The sequence below is a fragment of the Ochotona princeps genome, chromosome 20 (assembly GCF_030435755.1).
Source record: "Ochotona princeps isolate mOchPri1 chromosome 20, mOchPri1.hap1, whole genome shotgun sequence".
Lineage (NCBI taxonomy): Eukaryota > Metazoa > Chordata > Mammalia > Lagomorpha > Ochotonidae > Ochotona > Ochotona princeps.
The window spans coordinates 10,478,623-10,498,535 of NC_080851.1; the positions used below are offsets into that span (position 1 = coordinate 10,478,623).

Consider the following 19,913-nt stretch of genomic DNA (forward strand, 5'->3'; position numbering starts at 1 on the left):
CCACCTGGGACACAGGCCTCTCAACCAGCATCTTCCCCTCCAAGCTTTCATTACATGATCTGCACCTGCCTTTTCTCTTCTTTTCGTAAATCTTTGAAAAAACTGCATGCAATTATGGTTTCTGCTGATTCATGTTCACATACATTATTTGAATATAAAGATAATATAAGAATACATTACTATTTATTAATATTTGGATGTTTCTATTTGAGGTAGATGACAGTTTAGACATTTGAAAACCAATCATCTCAATTAGAGTCAATGAATGGATGAAAGGCCTGAAATATATTTTACATATAAATTCAGCCAATATTTTCCCTACATTCCAGGAACTTACAGATGAAACAAATGGTAGTGACATTTATTAAATTCAGTCAACTAAGCCTTAGTACAAGTGGGTGAAGTGTTTGAGAAAAGGAGGCTGTTTCCCCGCCAACCCACCTCACTGGGTAAGGAGCTTGCTTTTCATCTTGGGCTAAGGAAGCCAATCAGAATGGTCCTGAAGCATGAAGAAAGAGAAGCACCATAAAGAAAAACAGCACGCTCTGATGTTAAAGGCAAAAACTGGAGTGAGGGATCACACATTCATATGGTGATCCAAAAAGGTGCAAGAAGGACCATTTGAAAACTGTTACGAGAGAAGCATCAAAAGGGGTTAGTTTTTGTAACTTGATATATTGTCACAGCTCATGTGGCAAAGCCTGACTACACTATATAGAAAATTAATTCTTATTAACTAGCTGAATTAACTGATGCATCAATTTCTGGAAAGCACAAGGCTGAAGGATCTCTTCCTTTTCTCATCAAATATGGAGAATCCCTGTTGCATCATCACTTGGTCGTGTAGAAAGGCTCAGTTCCAATGAAGCCAAACTCCAGAGTCCTATGCGTGCATTGCTGTTCCCCAGACTGGTCAGTCACTCTAGGGAGGGCGAATGCTACAATCAGCCAACTAGGTCAACAGTTCAGATCTAACTATATTTGGGTCTCTGCTTTCCATCAATCTTACATCAATCTCTGGGGCCGACTAGAATTCTTTCTAGCCTTTTCCTAATCTTCAGTCTAAAATGGCAGAGATGAGAGATGCCTACAAGATTTCAGTTTGGTGCTATGCACTTCCCAGATCTGTTCCTGTTTTCAGTTGTTCTGAGTACTTTGAATTTAGACTGTAGAATGACACATATTGGTATTTCTTTGGTTATATATCTGTGTTCTAAAGTTTCATTTTGGCTTTCCTTGGTACAATACGTTTCACACTGAACTCTGTGCCCTTACTCTGATCAGCAGTGCCTGGCTTCTAATTCCTTTTACAAGGCCAAAAGTTTATCTTGTAATTACTTATATATTGCCATGGCTGAAAGATATAGTTTGCCTAAAAGGAATGTAATTTTGCTAATACTTATTGATCGATGAGTAACACCATCAGAGGTCTGAGAATACACATATCATGAGCTTAAAGTATTTGGCAACTTAGTGTAGCCGTTGAATTGGGAGTTGACCCTGACAAAATGAGATCCCTACACCCTTGTTTGAAGAACATTTCTGAAAAACTGCATTACAGGCCACTCTCTGAAAAAATTTCCTGGGTGACTGGAATCTAAAATTTCTAATGTTATCAGGCATTTGTGTATTTATCTTACACTAAAAGGAATATAACATAAATGTACTTTACTGAAGTCATAAACCAAAATGATATACCAAATCAGAGGGTGCCAAAATTTTTCTGTAACAGGCCAGACAGTAAATAGTTTAGCTTTTGCAAGTCTATCTCCACAATAAGTATTTCAGTAGAAAAAAAAAAACAAACCTCCACAGATAATTAAATACAAAAAAAACAGTAAATATTACTGTGCCCTAAAAATAAAAGCAGTTCTTATAAAAACAAGCAGAAGGTTGGCTCTAGCTCCCAGGCCACAAAGTACTAACAACCCCCTCCCCCAGTTCCACAGTTTTGAAACTAAACCTTAGCCACCATTAGTGGACTTAGTGTCAACTGACCAGTGGTTTGAACAAAGTAAAAATGAAATATCGGCATATATTTCACAGAGCAACAGAGAAGATAAAGTTTGTGTTTTTTTTTTTTTTTTTTTTTTTTTTTTGTAGCTTTCCGTTAATAAAAGCAAGTGTCAGAGGTCTAGCTTTGGGTGACGTGCATGCATTGACACTTGCCCAGAGGCCTGGCTTCTGCCCCTGGCGCCTGAGATGCAATCTCTCAGCCAGGTTGATCACCCTACTGTATTAGCTTCCCCGGCAAGTTTGCAGCATGACAATAGAGTTCAACCTGTTGTGTAAGCTTGGTTCCAGGACAAGGCCAGTGACCCAACAAGCCCCACTGGAGGCTGTGTTCCAGGAATTGGGTGAGCTCGCCCCCTCCCTGGACTCCACAGCAAGAGGACACTTCAAAAGCTCTGTGCTTTGAACTTTCTGCGACTGTGTCCCAATCCCATCACTTCTCCCTGCTAATTTCCGCGGGTACACTTGACCTTTCGTCCAATGTAACCGAGAGAATAACATCTTTCAGTGAGTTCTGAGCCACCATGAGGGTCTCCGGCTTCTGCTCTCCATGTAGAGGGGCTTCCTCCAGCTCTTGTGTTTCTTCGTGTTTTCCAAGTCGTTGAATATTTCTGACTTTGTACCAAGAGTTTGGTATACATTGTCTTTTTTTTTTTTTTGAAGATATATTACTTCATTTGAAAGGCAGAGGATACGCAGTATTTTATTTTGTCCGCACAAAGACTCAAAAAACATGTACTAGGAGCTTAGGCAAATTCCTGAGTCACACAACTTCTAAATAGTAGATTAAGAATGGAAAGCCAGGCATTCTCAGTCGACCCAAATCCTTATTCTTTTTCACTGATTTATATTATTTTTTTGGCATCTGTACATTGTGTTCTCTAACAAAGTTCAGTTTAATTCTTTTGATTATCTGGTACACACAATGAAAACCTGTGTTGTAAACATCTGTGTTCCCAATAGCCTTTGGTGCAGACGACCCTTAGTAAAGAGAGGTTGGAATAATGGATGAGGACTCTGGGTACTGTACTGGTATTTGACATTGTTCTTGACATCTTGCTTCTCTCTACATATCCTCTCTCTCTCTCTCACTTCCCCTCAGTCTTACTCATCATGTCCGTCATCATCATTTCTGTTCTTATCACGGAAAGCTGGACAGACTAATCTTAACTTCCTAAAAACCAAATCAAGCCCAAATCACTGCCGGTTGGCTGAACTTTAACAGCTCGTCTCTCTGATGCTTCCTTTAAGGGTTTTACTAGTGCATGATGTAAAATTTCTGCATATTTTTCTGCTTTAAATACTTAAGAGTAAGAATATTCCATTGAAATATGGAACTAGGAAGAAATAAAAAATGTGTACAGCTTAATTACTATTAGCATCATTTATAATGCACTTAAATCTGAAATCAGAGGATTATTCCAACTAGCTAACTCATAAATCATAGCACTTAAAAGTTTCTATAGGAAAATTCTGGTGTAAGACACTTATTTTCTTTTTCCCAGTACTGATGATCGCTAATAAGTTAGGACATTCACTTAATGAGTTACTACTGAAAAGAAGAAATATGTTTATCGGATCCTCCTTTTTTTGTTGTTTTTTTAACATTCTGAGAAAAGCTAGATGCTTGGGGATAAACAAACCACAAGCAATAAGCACAGCATTGAAGTGATTCTCTTGTATGATGTTTTGATGTTTCCTGTGCATAGGAAACATTTCATTTGGTACTGACAAGTAAACAGAATAACCCCACGACTTGTTTTCATTCTTGAGATGAGAAAATCAAGCCACAGGTTTAAGGGATTTCCCATGGTGGTACTTCCAACTTTAAATGTATGTTTCTCTTACCACATAGTGTCATTACTCTGTTTAAATAAATCTCTTCAGTCAGCACGCAATTTTTCTGCATATGCAATTTCCTTAAACCAAGAACACTTGCAAAATACATGAGTCTATGTAAACTAGTTCCAGAAGTCAGTTAACCATCCAAAATAAAGTCTGACGTACTGTGTGTGTTTGCCTCCCACTCTACATGTAAGATAATCTACCTTGTTCACCTCAAAACTGGGGATAAGGCCAAAATGAATCCCTTTCCTTCAGAGAGATCCTGCCTACACTGTGTCATTGAAAAGCAAGCGCTTTGGGTCATCAGTTTAAACTGTGTTGCTGCTTCACTGTGTTGAAGACTTCCAGAACATTCAGAGCACATGGTCTCTCTCCACTGTGCCTGGGTTCCTGTCCACCTCACAGATCGCATGGGCCCATCTGCCTTAGAGTCACCGGCCATCAGCTTTGCCTGCCACCGCAGTCAGAGGCATTGCTGCCTCTCCCACACCTTTTCCCTCAGGGACAGTCACCCCACTGAGGTATCCTAACCTCCACTGGTGAGCACTTGAGGCTTACACTGCTTGCTCTGCATCCTGTCTCCCTGGGTGCAGACACCCACTAACCCCCTTACTTGCTTGATGCCACTAGCACACAGTTCAGAGATCTGACCCCATCCTTCTCCATGCCTACTGTCCCCAAGAAGTTACTAATTTTGCATTCCCTATTATCCCACTATATGACACTACTTTCAAGTGTTAAAATACTAGTATTTCTGTTGGTATACAAGCAGTCTTAGATGTTTATCATTTTCTTTTCTTGAGTCTAGAGACTATTGACAATTTGAGCAAAATTCCATGCTTCCCAACACCACAATGTTCTGGGTACTAGAGCTATAACTATGGTTTCAGTTGGGTGTAACTGAAGAGAGAGTGCGAGGGGGCTTTTGGAAGTCTGGTGTTGTTGCGAGGGGTGGATCCCTGCTGGCTCAGTGCCGGTCACGTTGTGAACATTCGTTGTGCTGTGTGCTCTTACAATGCAGGTACTAGCACTTACACAATATTCTAACTTCAGTTCTTTCTCTTCTGGACATGTATCAGCCATTTTTTTGCTTTCAGTCTGGTTTCTCTGCCTAGGGGTAAGTTCAACCTCCTTTCTTGTGTTTTAGGCATTGATAATCCCCCCAAAGCCGCTTTGTTCCTTCTTCCCCGAGTTCTGTGGTGGGATCTTCTTCAGTATTCTGGGCGAGAGGAGCAACCAGGAGAATAGGGGAGTGTGTGATGTGCACACTGTGGGAATTTGGCTGAGTAACAAAGGGTGGGAGGTCACTGCCACATCTAATTCCCATTCTATTTCAAGAGCTGATTAATCATGCTCTTCACTCCCATTCTTTTTATTCGAAGCCTGTTAAATTGTCAGGGGCCTGACCCCGGATGCTCCTGAATGATTTATTTAAACCAGGAATTTTTTAAAAAGCAGTGATCGGATCCAGGAGGTCAAGGGGCCTGCTGCCATGCACCCTGACCCTCTTTCTGGGAGACCAGCACCCTGGCAGAATTTGGAATCTGATGGCAACTGCTTGGGCTTCTGACACAGTGTGAGCCCGCCTAACACAGCATGAACGTGGTCGTTTCACTTCAGTGTTGCGGTTGCTGCTCAGTTTCCTTTGCCTTGCTTTTCCCTTCATATCTGCCACCACTGGCTTATCCTAAAATTCTTCTTCTTCAGTGTCCCAAGGTTGGGAATTTTTAAGGCTTCTCTTACTCTCCCTTTCAATATAAATCCTAGGACATACTCACATCATACTCTTCTAGTCCTCCCTACTTCTCCCAATTCCTCTCTCCCACACGCGTTCCAACTTTCTTTGTTTCCACCAGCCTGCAGCAGTTAAAGTGCAGCCTGCAGCTGTTAAAGTGCAGTATGACATTGTCCTTCAATATCTCTGGGACGGGGCTGGCACAGAAGGTTAAGCTGTTATTGGCAAGGCCAGCATCCCACACTGGGGCACCGTTTTGAGTCCCAGCTACCTCACTTCCAACAGAAGGCAATGTGACCCCTGCGACTCAAGTGGGAGACAAGTATGGGGCTGGTGGCTCGTGGCTTTGATCTGCCCGAGTCCTTGCTGCTGTGACAGTGGGTGAAGATCTAGCTTTTTCCTCTCCTCTCCTCTTTTTCCCGATCACACTCTGTCACTCTGATTCTCAAATAATTGAATAAAATTTTTCTTTAATCGTTTAAAAAAGATTTATTTTTATTGGAAAAGCAGATTTACAGAGAGAAGGAGAGACAGAAAGATCTTCCGTTTGCTGGCTCACTTCCCAAGCAGCTACTGCAGCTGGAGCTGAGCCAATCCAATGCCAGGAGTCAGGAGCTTTTTCTGGGTCTCCCAGATGGGTATAGGGTCCCAAAGCTCTGGGTCATCCTTGACTGCTTTCTCAGGCCACAGGAGGCGAGCTGGTTGGGAAGTGGAGCAGCCTGGCCATGAACCAGCACCCATATGGGATCCCAGCACTTGCGACATGAGGACTTAGACACCAGGCCATCCCGCCAGGCCCATTTTTCCTGGAATCGGCTTATCTTGCCTCCAGGGTCGAGTTTCACCCACTTACTCCTCCTGTGTGCTCACTTCTCACCTCCCACTGCTCTTCTCTTTTAATTCTTTTCTTCACTTCCCCAAAAACGGTTCTCACAAGGCATTTCTTTATGGAACAAATACTGTCCACGATTTGGTGACGTGTTTAACAGACAAGAAAGGGAACAGTTGGGAACTGCATCACGGCCGTCTCCCTCCATGGTGGTCTGCAGCCCTCTTCGTCTTCCAGCCTCTTCCTCTTCCCATCTTCTATTTTCTGCTCTATTTCATCTTCAAATTCCAGAAATTTCTAGTGAAAATTAGTTTATTGCCTCATTTCTCTTTTCGCATTTCTCTTTCGTCATTTATCTTTTCATCAAATGCTTTCTGAAATACTTTTCTAAAGACAGCTCCTCCCCTAACACCAAGTCACGTGCTGTTTTTCTCCCTTCTTTTGTAATTTTCTTATAAACTATACACCTACAGGCATACTCTACATGTATACATACAGTAGGTACACACAATATATACACATACATATATAAATACACATATACATACACATATATTTATACATCCAGGCTGCCTGTAAATCTTGTTTTTTTTTTAATAAACTATCTTTGTAAAATAACATTTATTTATTTTATTTGAAAGGAAGAGTTACAGAGACAGAAGGAAAGACAGAGAGAGAAATCGCGGCTTTCCATTGCTGATTTACTCCCCAAAGCCAGGCTCTACCTGGAGCCTGGATCTCTACCCGGAAACGCTCGGGGGGATGGCACCCTCCACTCTTGTCACAGGCACAGTCTCAGCAAACTGGATAGGAGAAAGGTCAGGTTGCAGGTAGATCAATAATACTTCAGTGCCTGAGCAGCAGAACAGCTAAAGGTTCACTCAGTGACCAGCAGTCCCTGCACAGGGGCATACAATAGAGCAACGAAGAAAGGCATGGCAAAATAAGTGGCATGGAACGATAGAACTAATATAAGTCATCTGTACTTTTTATCAATGGGCAAAAAGAAAACTGGGAGGGTGAAGGCCAAGTGTATCTTGGATTAGTAGTGACATTTCTCATGGGAGGCACAAAGAGCAGGGGTCACAGTTTGTCTGGGCTTCGGAGCCTGAAACGTTGCTGCTACACCAGGTGGAAAGCCTCCAGGGGCAACCCAAGAGGCCAAGAAGCAGTGACAGAGCTGGGGAGGCACAGGGCTCCAGGGGGAATCAGCTTCTAGTGAGAGAGAAGGTGAGCAGGCAGTGAGAGTTCAACTCACCGGATGTGTGGATTGGAAAGGCACAGGGAGAAAGCCGGTAGAGCATGCCAGCGGGGCTGCCAGAATCCAACTAGGGATCAGCGAGTGAGGAACGGAGGCAGGGAAAGAAAGCAGCCTGCTGTGGAAAAGTACTGAATCAGACTGAGAGCACAGAGGAAGTTGCTTTCACAGGAAGCAGGAACAAGGAAAAGCTTTTCTTTGACTATAATCGCTATTAGGATCAATTTGGGACATATTACGCACATCACATTTTTAGGCTGGAAAGAGGAAATCAAGGAAGAGATGGAGAAAATCTTAAGAGACAGCTTGGACTCTTAGGTACCAGGTGCTCAACACAATGGGTATTTGGAAAAGTAAAGCGCTTGCTTCCCATCTGAAAAAACAGCCCCCAAAGAGGGAGGTGGACACCAGCTCATTTTTTCCCCGTGGGTAATAGTACTATTTCCTCGGGTTAGCTTCATCATCCTGTCACACTCTCAGCATAGCCTGTCGCCTGTCTCTCCACTGCTCTTCTGGACGTCCCTACCCAGGGACTCCTGGCTGGCAGCTGAGGGAGCCGTCAGCTTGTGTGCTTGTCACACACTGAAATACGCTTTACCTGTCTGAACATCTGTCTTCCCTCCCACCCCGCTCCCAGGCAAGGTGGCCCCAAGGCTGAAGTGCATACTACGTAGGGCACCACAACCATTTGTGGATGGCTTAGCAATCATCTTTTTGATGTGAAATTTTAAGTAAGTTTCTGTTTCATTTTATCTTTGAAATGAGTCTCCATTTTTTCAGGAGAGAAAACGTGCATCTTATTCTACTTACGATATTAGAAAATGTATTTATTCCTTTTGCGGCTTAAGAAACCAAAAGCGTGTACTATACATTGTGCTTTGCCAGGAGAATGGGTCGGAATGCCAGTCCTTGCACGTTTTAGTTTGCTTTGACACTAACTAGGTAGAGCAGACACATTGCTGTGTGTGGAAACCCTGGATTGCACCCCCGGGGAGCTGTGGGCAGTCCACAAGGCATGGTCATGCTGTTTGTTGACTGGGTTGGCTTCGACAGTAGGAAACATCTGGCCGTTTCCTGATACTTATCAAGACAGAACTGTTTCCTTTAAAAACAGCTTCACATGAACAATGCATTGCATAACAGCAGAGGAATTTTATAGCACAAGTATAGAAAACAAGAATGTGACTATTATATAGGGACATTAGCTTTGACAGTGATAATCTAAAAAAAAAAAAAAAAAGAAAATTTACATGAACTCCAGAAGCACTTCAATGTCTATACTTCCAATGAGTTACTGAACAAAATGTTGGACCTTCTTGGAACTGATTCCCCTCTTACTTCCAGTCACTGATGCAACACGGAGGATGGCCGCCCTGCCCCGCACCGTGCTGCTTCCCGGTTGGACCAGCATTTGTACTGCTCGTGGAAGATGCTCCGTGTGGCGAACACACCGGCAGGCTTCTTGGGACAAAGATATCTTGCCTCTCACTTTGCTCACCACCATGCTTTCCACTTCACTTCACCAAAAACAAGACATTCTGAAAACTTTCCAATCCAGAACAGAGTTTGTCTCTTTCCCAAAAGGAATGTCAGAAGAAAAGCAATCAGGGATAATAGCACACATTGTGGTGCAGGATTCATTCAATGCAAAGTTCACCCCTTTTTGCAAGGCAGTCTGAATGAACTTGGAAAGAGGGAACATGCATTCTGAAAACAGGTTAGAGAAGAACAGGATCTGATTCTCCTGTCTGAACTCTGAGGGTCTCCAAACACACTTCACAGTCCGAATTTTTCAATGAAAGGAATTTTGAAGGTAGAGAAGATCTGTCTGACCTCGGTACTTTCATGCAAATCTGTGATGGATGGCAGAAGGCTGCCTTCCTTCAGATCTGCATATCAGAAAATCTGACTAAATGACTTCCGGTTATGGTTTCACAGTGAGCAGAGATCACCTTGTGTGCCTGACCCAGAGTAGACAATGCTAATTAGTCCCAGGGCGCTCTCCCACTGAGCGGCAACAGGCCTCGGGATCCTTCCCCAATCACTGCAGGTTCACTAAGCAACTGGACTTGACATGAAGTGTTAAAACCATTTGCCTTCTCAGGTTGAGAACTTTCCTAATATAACAGCACAATCATTTGGGGAAAACTTATTATTTTTCAAAATGAGGCCAAAAAAATTTGTTTTGGCCATCCCCTCTTTTTCTGTGTAACGCATGACTATTTTAGGAGATAAATAACTGCATGTGATCTGATTCGCTACCTTATCTTTGTTTATCAACAGTGGCTGAAAACTTTATCTCATGCAGCGTGAACAGACTTCTGGGCATTCACGACCAATCCGTTTCCAACCTCCCAGGGTAAGGTGTCCTTCCTGCTTACTGTAATTTATCTTTTCCTGTCCCTTTCATTCTTTTGGTTCTTTCCATCCTCCAAAATGTCTATCAGCAAGGCTACGTCTCTTATCAATGTACAAATAAAATGCACAAAGGCTGTATCTTAGCACAAAAGAAAAACAATGTAAAAGTTAGCATCACTTTATCACCTACTTAAATCAACGTGCTATCATTTTTGCCCCTTCCACGATATTTTTTAAATGGGTTTTACCAGTGATCTCTTTTTAACTCCTTGAAAAGTCCCTCAGAATTTGCTGGTCCTCCCCTCTCCCACGGCTTCTCAACAGCACTCCTGAGGTGCTCCTTCCTTGGCTTCTCTGGCTGGCTGGCCGTGTGCAAATTAAATGTCATTTTTGTTCTTTTTCCTTCCTAACAGTCACAAAGGTCCCTGAGCTCCTACTGGTCTTCTGTTTCTGTTCTCTACACTCTTCTCTTTGGAAAACTAACGTTATGACTTTCAAATTAATGTGAGCACTTCAAAACTTCTCTCCTCGATGCTAGTTCTACATTTTTAACTCCCTTTCCAAACATTAAAAACATAAGTTCATTTTCTAATTACTTCCCACCTTAAAGAAACATTTTAGTCTGATTTTGCATATGCAGTGTGTTACACAACCAAATTTGTTTATTTAAAGATTTATTTATTTATTTGAAAGATAGAGCTATCAAGACACATACACAGAAAGAGATCTTCATCCATTAGTTCACTTCCTAGAAACCTGAACAGCCAGCATTGGGCTAGGTCAGGGCTAGAAGCCAGGAGCTTCACCCAGTTTCTCAAATGGGTGACATGGGTCCAAACACTTGGACCACGTTCTGCTGTTTTTCCCAGTTATTGCCAGGAGGCTGGACTGGAAGTGGAGACGCCAGAGCCTGAACTAGCGCCCATATGGGATGCTGGTACTGCAGGTGGTGTTTTACTCGCTATCGCACCATGCTGGCCCTTACATAATTTTTTTTAATTAGAAAAAAAGGACCAATACAGTGACATAACAAGCTAATTCTCTGCCTGTGGTGGTGGCATCCCACATAGGTGTTGGTTTGCGTCTCAGTGCTCCAGGTAAGCTCCCTACTGATTCATGGCTTTGAAAGCAACAGAGGATGGCTGAAGACCTTGCGCCCCTGTACCCATGTGGAAGACCCAGAAGAAGCTGCTGGCTCCTGGTTTCAGACAGGCTCAGCTCTGGTAGCAGCGGTCACTTGGGGAATGAACCAGTGAATGGAAGGTCTCTCAGTCTCTCCCTCTCTCTATGTAATTCCAACATTCAAGTAAACTAAATAAATCTTTAAAAGGTTTAAAAAATAAATTGTATTCAACTTTTAAAATCACACTTACAAACAACAAATGTAGCATCGACCTTGAAGCAGAACTGTGGCCAGGTCTAGGAAAGAGCCTGGCCAACAAAGAAAAAGGAAGCAAGCAACGGTAGGGAATTTCAGTAGGCACGTAAGACACGTCCAGCAGCGACAGAGATGCTAGTTAATGCCACAGTGCTGCTGACGGGGAGGGGGCAGCACGTGCGCAAGACATCCTGGATCTGATCTGGATAAGGGCCAACAATAACCTCTCCAGTTGGAAGAGGATGCTGAGCAGCTGCGGTCCAGCACAGCAGGAAAGCTCCAAGCATGTGAAGTGACCTGTGGGACACCCGACAGGACCGTGGTGACGGCTTCTGAGCGTGAAATACTCCTGAGACATCAAATGAGATGAATATGGAAGAAAAGGTGCTTGCTTGTCTCCCTATGGAGGTCACTGGTGCCTTGGGGACAGCTTGCAGGGGAGGTGGTGGAGGTTAATGTTAGATCAGGGTGGAAGCTGCAGATCAAGGGACAAAGACGTGGGGAGGACACATTTGACAACTTTTCTTCTAACTGAGAAAGAATGAGAAATCCAGCTTCTTTGGGAGAGGCCTGAGGTCACTTAAAACCTGTTGGGACTAGTCAGAATACAGCAACTCAGATCACACTGCAGAAGGAAAAACATATACTTGTGCGACGCTCCTGGGAGGACGAAGCCCCTGTGAGTGCAGTGGGAGGTGTCGCCCCAGCAGGGAGGAGGGTGCCCCCCCTACTGCAGAAAAGGAGCACCTGGTGACTTGGAGGCTCTGGGCTAGAGTTCCAGGGGATGTCCAACCCCCGAAGCCACCTTCCCCGGGAGGGAGGAGAAACTGGCTAAGGGAAGAAGGAAACCAGAAAAGGGGGAAGAAGAATGGAACAAAGAGGAAAGGGAGGAGGGAAAGAAGGAAGGAGGAAGCGGGCAGGCAGGAAGGAGTTATAATGGGTGGGTGACCCAGTGAGCCTCCACAAGTGAGGTTTCATTGGATACCACACCAGGTGATGTTGGCCAGAAGTCCTCCTGACCTGCCTCATGGACTCCAGGTACTGGAGCTGCTAACTCTGGAGTCATCCACGCACTGCCTTACTTCGATTTGGGACTGTGGCTTCCTCACTGCGGTTGGTAACACAGCAAGTACACCCACTCCCTTAGCTGGATCCTCAGAGGTACTCGGCATCTATTTGCTGACCAAATCAGCAAGAAAAGGGAGGAAGGACAGAGAGGATACAGACAAGGGCGTGTTTGGGCTTTGTTCACAGTCTGTTCCCAACAGGAATCTTACAGCATTTTCTTTTCTTGCCACTTCAAAGAGCTGAAAGAATGTATTTCTTTTGTTACTCAAAAGATACAGACATTATATTAGTTTCCTCAAACTGGCAAAACAAATGTTTGTTAAACATATAGTTGTGCCTTCTTTCTATTTACAGCATGGAGAAGAAACATGTACAATTTTCCAATAATTATAGTTCAATCCAGAAGACCAGTCTGCGAATGAGTCACCCGCCTGTCTCGACGGGAAGAGGCCAGCACGCAGGTGGTCACGCCTGGAGGCTGCGGTTCTCACTGACCCTGGGGGACAGGTGATGTTCCTGCCGGGCTGCCTTAGTTTCTGCTAAGAGAAAAATGATGGACCATCCTGAGTTTGTTCCTGATGCCATAAATGCTACTGCAACACACCAAGAATTAACTCTCTGCTACAAGATGAATTTGTGCAGGTTGAGCTCTGAACCAGAAAAGAATACCATTTGATCTGATTTGCTTCCTTTACATTTAAATGACAGTTATATTAATATCTTTTCTATTTTATTCCTTTAGTTGCTAGAAATATTTAATGCAGTGTCAAAAGATAAAATGTCTTAAAATAAAACTGTTAATCCCACAGACATTCAGAATGGAATGGTGGCGACCAAAGGGTGGTGAGGAGGGGAAGGAGTTGGGCTGGCAAGTGTTGCTTTCATTTAAAGCGATTCTGTTCTTCCGTGACTGAACTGAGAGGATTGTTTTCAAAAAAACCAGAGGTTTTTTTTTTCCCCACTGAAGATACCAAAGCATGCACACGGGCTGCCTAGTGGCCTAATTTCAAAAGTATGTTCTACAGAAAAGGACTGCGGGCTTTAATTTTTCTGCTGCTGAGACAAGTGTTTCCTCACAGGGATCATGGACTTCATCAGTAGCAACACTAACACTGTTATCACCGGCTCATGACACTGAGTACCTCCTGCTAGAAGGTGCTGTGTTAAAGGCTTCATGACAAAGTTTCATACACAGTACTTCAAACGCACAGATTTCTCTCTACCACAGATTATGGACAGTTTATTCATTTTTTCTGGAGATTTCCACTGAAATAAGTGGAAGTAAGTGTGGGGTTACATAGAAAGAAATGAGTAGAATATCTGAACACAGAGTGGTCCACATCTTGGATTCACTGTGTATTTGCTTGACTGACTCTTTTAAAAACAGGCATAAAAATATACGTATCGATGGCATACTGTGTGATGTTTCAACACAGAATAATGTAATGTACAGTTAGGATAAATACTCAAAATCATAACTTCAGGTTTTTTAATAGAAGAATATACATTGACTTTAGAGCTGTGTAGCTGCGCAACGGATCCCGGGACCTGCCTACCCCTATCGGAACCTGCTTCCCCACTAAGCAGCCTTCTTCCCTTCCCCCATCGTCCCTCCTCAGCCTCTTGTGACCATCATTATCTTCTAACTTCTGTGAAATCATCTTTTATAAGACTACATATGTAGATGAGAATCTGAACAGAGTAACATGGCTTTCACACTCTGGGTTAGCACATCTATAAGTTATGGGTAATCGCCACCTGCCATGGTTCACTCGTTTAATAGCCTAGGCAATCTACTATGTTGTAGTTCCTTGAGAAACAGCTGCTGCAGCACTTTCTGAGCCCTGGAATGGACCTGGCATGGAAGCAGACCTGACAGACTTCTGAGGGTTCTCGAAAGACACCTACTGAAAGACTGGAGAGGACCACGGAGGGGTGGGGGCGGGAGGGACCACGATGCCTATTAAACTGTGCCATAAAATAAAGAATTAAAAACAAACAAACAAAAAGGAACTGCAACTGTAACACTGACAACCCGGAATACTGCGTAGATGTGGGCAAATGTACACTAGGTTCTAAGCCAAAATGGAACTATTATTTTTGTAACATGATCTCTTAAAAACAGGGTTCTTTAAAAACAAAAGAGGTAAAACTATGACTCTGTTTCAGGAATATGTAAGTTCATGATAGACCATCCTAACTCCTAAGCTTTCAGTGCATTTTTAACCCTTTGCATAGCTATAGATTTTAGTTTAAAAAAAAAACATGAAATGCATATTTTGAAACACTTTCAGCCTTCACCTCAATATGAATGACTGCCTGCTACCGTGTATTTCCTTGGGACACGGACTGTGGTTTTAATTCAAACGAGTTTCACCACTGCTCTCAGCTTCCTGATAAGATAATTATGTATTCAGCATCTTAGTGCACTTTCTGTTGATAAATTATATTGTAATTGTCCCTGCCAGTGCTGTTTTACTTAGGTGCCCAGTAGCATTTTCATTACAGAAGTCATTTTCCTCCCCAAGGGTTTGTAACTTTATCCTTCCAAAGTCTGTCTTTGTTATTCAGTCTAATAGAATATGAATGGATGAGAAGGGCAAACTCCAATAGGCCTGATATTTACACTTGGTCTCAGAGGAGTCCTTCTTTGATGAACATCTTTACAATGGAGATGAAGAAGCCCTCCTTCCCCCTGTGAGCGAAAAACCAGTGGAGGTTTAGGGAACCACATCTGTTGTTTTTTTTTTTTTTTCCTATAAGATTCATTTATTTTCATTGGAAAGGCAGATATACAGAGAAAGACAGAGAGGAAGATTTTCCCTCCAGTGGTTCACTCCCCAAGCAGCTGCAATGGCTGGAGCTGAGCCAGTCTGTAGCCAGGATCCAGCAGCCTCTTTCATGTCTCCCACATGGGTGCAGAGTCCCAAGACATTGGGCCATCCTCAACTGCTTTCCCAGGGAGCTGGATGGGAAGTGGGTTGCTGGTATTAGAACTGGGGCCCATATGGGATCGCGGTGTGTTCAAGGCAAGGACTTTAGCTGCTAGGTTAGCGCACTGGGCCCCACACGTATTTTTTATTTGAATAGCCTCTGAATAAATGCTCTTGACTTCTTACACAGGTACACATGTGATCATTTCATATCCACAATGGTCCAACAGAGTTACATCAAGGATAAAAAAACAAAACAAACAGAACAAACTGGTGAGATATTAAAAGATGGGCTACTCATCAACATAATACAGTTACAAACTGTCAGCCTGGCACAGCGTGTACATGACAACTTCTGACAACAACTAAAGTGAGTGTACTCACTGAAACAGAGGAGTAAAGTGGAATTCCTGAAACATGTGAAATTACAGTGGAAAATGTCAGATTACAGCAACTGTTTCTTAGTTTGCTTAAGCTATTTGCCCTGTTGACTTTGTAGAGGGCCGAAGAATGATATAACTTGGGCCCACATGGTGACTCAACAGGCTAATGGCTAATGGCTCTACCCTGCAGCACCAGCATCCCATATGAGGGCAGGTTCTAGTCTCAGCTGCTCCACTTCTGGTCCAGCTCTCTGCTTATGGCCTGGGAAGGCAGCAGAGGATGGTCCAAGTCCATGGGACTCAGCACGCATGTGGGAAAACCGAGGGAAGGTCCTGGCTCCTGGCTTTGGGTTGGCTCAGCTCCGTCCTTTGATACTATTTGGGGAGTGAACCAGTGGATGGAAGAGTTTTCTCTCCTTATTGTAAGCCCACCTTTCAAATAAGAATAAATATTTTTTTTAAAGGAATGGTACAAGTGTTTATTATGAAAGTGTTTTTACAAAGCTTCAGCAGGAAAATGCCTAGGCAGCTCTGATGGAAAACCCTTCTCCACGCCAATGCTCCTCCTCACTCTGTTCATCACTTTAGCAGCAGCCATGGGAATCATCACTGCCATCTTGTAGCTGGCTCCCCTTGGCATCCTAATTAAAAAAAAATCTTCCCAACATCCGTTTTCCTTCTCCAGTGAATATTCTGAAGAAACAACACTGACGGTTACACCCCTGGGACACTCAGTTCCTCAGGGGCAAACTGAACGGCTGGTATCGTCACAGTGTCTTGAACTTATGTTGAGAAATAAAGTTTATACTTTTACATTTACCTGTAGCTACATCTTGTAAAAATGTTTTTGAAGTTGTCTTATGTGTTTAATAAATACAGATCTCTTTCATTTATAGCCTAACAAAAATTGCACATGAGTGGTATGGTTTGGATAAAACCAATTCTGCATTCTTTCAACACGGAGCACATTATCCAGCAATGGGGCGAAGGAAACTCTACTGGGGTGGATGTAGAGAGCACCAGTACTGCATGTCCAAGCACTCCTAGGACCAACTGTGCAAAGCACTGGATTTTATCTCTGAGATATTGTGAATTAAGGTTGTCAGATTTATTATTAAAACATTAAGCGTTAAAATATATTTCAAAGTCAGATATAATGACTTGAAATCGACTAATACTTTAATCAGAGTTCTTAACTCAGTAACAGTGCAGTTGTGTCAGTGAATACTGCATTAAGAAAAGTACAGATTGACCCTGCACGGTAGCCTACCAGCTAAAGTCCTTGCGTTGCACACCCAGGATCCCATATGGGTGCCAGTTCTAATCCCGGCAGCCCCGCTTCTCATCCAGCTCCCTGCCTGTGGCCTGGGAAAGCAGTGGAGGACAGCCCAAAGCCTTGGGGCCCTGCACCTATATGGGAGACCGGGAAGAGGCTCCTGGCTCCTGGCTTTGGATTGGCTCAGCTCCAGCCATTGTAGCTGCTTGGGGTGTGAATCAGCGGATGGAAGATCTTCCTCTCTGTCTCTCCTCCTCTCTGTATATCTGCCTTTCCAATAAAAAAAAAAAAATAAATCTTTAAAAAAAAAGTGCAGAATCAGTGTTTGGTAGGAACACTGCTATCTGGCACAAGGCCAATCAGTAGTAAGGTCATTTTAAAAAGTTGATTAAAGATGAGATACTAGAAATTATATGTATGTGTTATAAATATTACATTTCAATTTAAAATGCTAAGGGCATATTCAAGTGATATAGTACCCAAACAATTAGTTCAAGGGTATATCTGCAATTGGAATGCTTTTTAAAATATATATAAACTACAACCATAATGCAATATTTAGTGTCTAGTCTAGTTTTGTAAAAAGTGAAATGAAGGTTTAGAAGTTCACAGGTAATTTGAATAACAAATGAACCTTCACAAATGTTATTAACTTCCTGCCCATACCTAATTCAACAATTTATTAAGCAGTGCATTTCAGTTATTTATAAATTTATTCAAATCTGTTTTCATACAACAAGCTTTCCTTAACACTATTATTGACTTACATCATGTCTCATTTAGTCACATAATTAAAATGACACATGTAAGTGATACAAATGGGCTTGAGAATAAACCAAAATTTATGTCAACTACAGAAATCTCACAGGTTGATCAACCAAGCTACCAAATGGATATTAAGATCCATGCCTTCTTCAGAAGGGACATTAACATATTCCTAACACGATTCAGAGCCACTGTCCATGGCAATGACTTCATTTAGAGGGTACAACCTGACAGCCATGATGGCCTTAAAATGCTGAATGCCAGATCGCAAGACTACAGTCAACAAGTAACTACAACTAAACCAATGGTATAATTTCTCTCATATTAAACTAGGGATAACCTCCTCTCTCTTCCTCTGCTTCTCCCTGTGCCCCTCTCTGATTCACCTTTCTGTGACTGAACTGTTCATCTGTGTTCAAATGCTTGATGGAAAAGCAGCAGCACACACTGTCATGCAGGTGGGACTCAGGCTTCCCAGGCACCGTGACACCACCGCCCAAACCCGATTCAGACTCTCTTTCATCTAGGAAGCTCTTCTATTGTCGAACCTTCTGCCTCTATTAACAGTGACCTTTCTCATTATAACTCATCATTTTTAGATCTCTTAAATGTGACTTTGCAAAAACATCTAGGGTTAAATGAAACATATAAAAAGTTTTCTTGAGGAAGCAGCACAAGGTCTGGAAAGATGGTTCGCAGGTGAAGTATGGAAAGAGGGGAGGGTCAAGCTTGTCCCCCAAAGGTCAGACTAGAGCAAATGAGCAAAGCAGGGGAGTGAGCAGGCTGAGGGGAAGATGCTTGGGTGCCTCTGGAATGAACTCATCCACAGGACAAAGCCCTAAGCTGGGTGGAGTTGGAGGCCTGGAGGCAGAGCTGTCTCCTTATTGAAAGCAATAAGTAAAAGCAGGTTAAGGATGAAAGCCTGCAGGCACCAGTATTTCAGAGCTCCCTATTTAGAGAAAACCAAACATTTTCAGATATTTGATTCCTCTAAGCAAATTTGGGCCAATCCATTTCCGTTTTAGTCACTACAAATACTGTACCCACGAATTCGGAAGCTGCAAGCCTTGGCAAGCAGCTTTCACTGACTGTTGCTTCATGGTGGTAGCAGTTCTTCCTACGGTTAATTTTTTTGTTACCTCTTGGGAACAAGAAGAGGTGTGACTACATCCTAAAGCCATATAGCAACTTCTGAAATACTATGCATTTCCTTCCCATTTTTATGATCTCCTAAGAAGTCCCCTGTGTTACTTATTTCTCATTACTGGGGTCATTTACATATTAAAAATACTTTTCTTTGGATTAATCCAAAGAGGGTTGATGGCCAGAGTTATGCCAAGAGTGGTAGTTCTCCTATTATAAGAGTGTACCATATTGTCTGTAAGAACCTCAATACTGAGAAACATCTGTAACTTGTCCTCCAACTTCACATTAGCTGTGAGATTCCAGAATAGTCTAGTATTACAGAGCTCAATTCTCAGAAAACAGACCTGAGAAATAATGAAACTGAGAGGAAATGCCTAGGACATGACAGTTTTCTGTCTTTATAATAGTTAAGAAACTAAAACAAATCTTACATCTATTAAAAAAGGTTTACTTGAAGTTTGTGCTGTCAAGGTTATTAACTTGACACATTTTCTGCTTATTTAAAATATCTTTCAATGTCTGGTAAATTACCTTGTCCTAGGGGACAAATGTGGCTATGCCTGTTAATAGATGATTAAACACTACATTTTTTTCCAGTTCATTAAATTTTATATCCATCATCTGAAAGAATAACATCCACTTCCATTTATGACAGAGTTATCACAGCATATTTTGAAAAACCAAAGCAATAATCAGCCTTTCCACTGAGTTTCTTTGCCCACAAAGGACACAACCAAATTTACTGACAGACACTCACTTGACACGCAGTGATCAGAATGTATTACTTGAGTTATTTGTGGGTTTTTTTTTTTTAGTTATTTGTTTTGTGTGGGACATGAAAGTGGCATTCCATTTCATCTTCCTATTTTCCTAAGCTAATAATGAACACAATTAATTCATAAACATTTCAGTTTAGTTAGGAGCTC

At 42.5% G+C, this 19,913-nt stretch overlaps 1 protein-coding gene across 2 annotated transcripts in view; it reads right to left on the reverse strand.

Annotated features, from left to right (window-relative positions):
* Positions 1 to 19,913, reverse strand: part of BET1 (Bet1 golgi vesicular membrane trafficking protein) — a 38,937-nt gene that overhangs the window by 683 nt on the left and 18,341 nt on the right. Inside the window, exon 5 of one of the 2 annotated variants that reach the window (XM_058678235.1) lies at positions 12,999 to 13,020. The exons of the other annotated variant lie outside the window; for it this stretch is intronic. The gene's annotated coding sequence lies outside the window, so the exon portion shown is untranslated. Of the gene's footprint in view, positions 1 to 12,998; positions 13,021 to 19,913 lie in introns of those variants that run through there. 2 annotated transcript variants of the gene reach the window in all.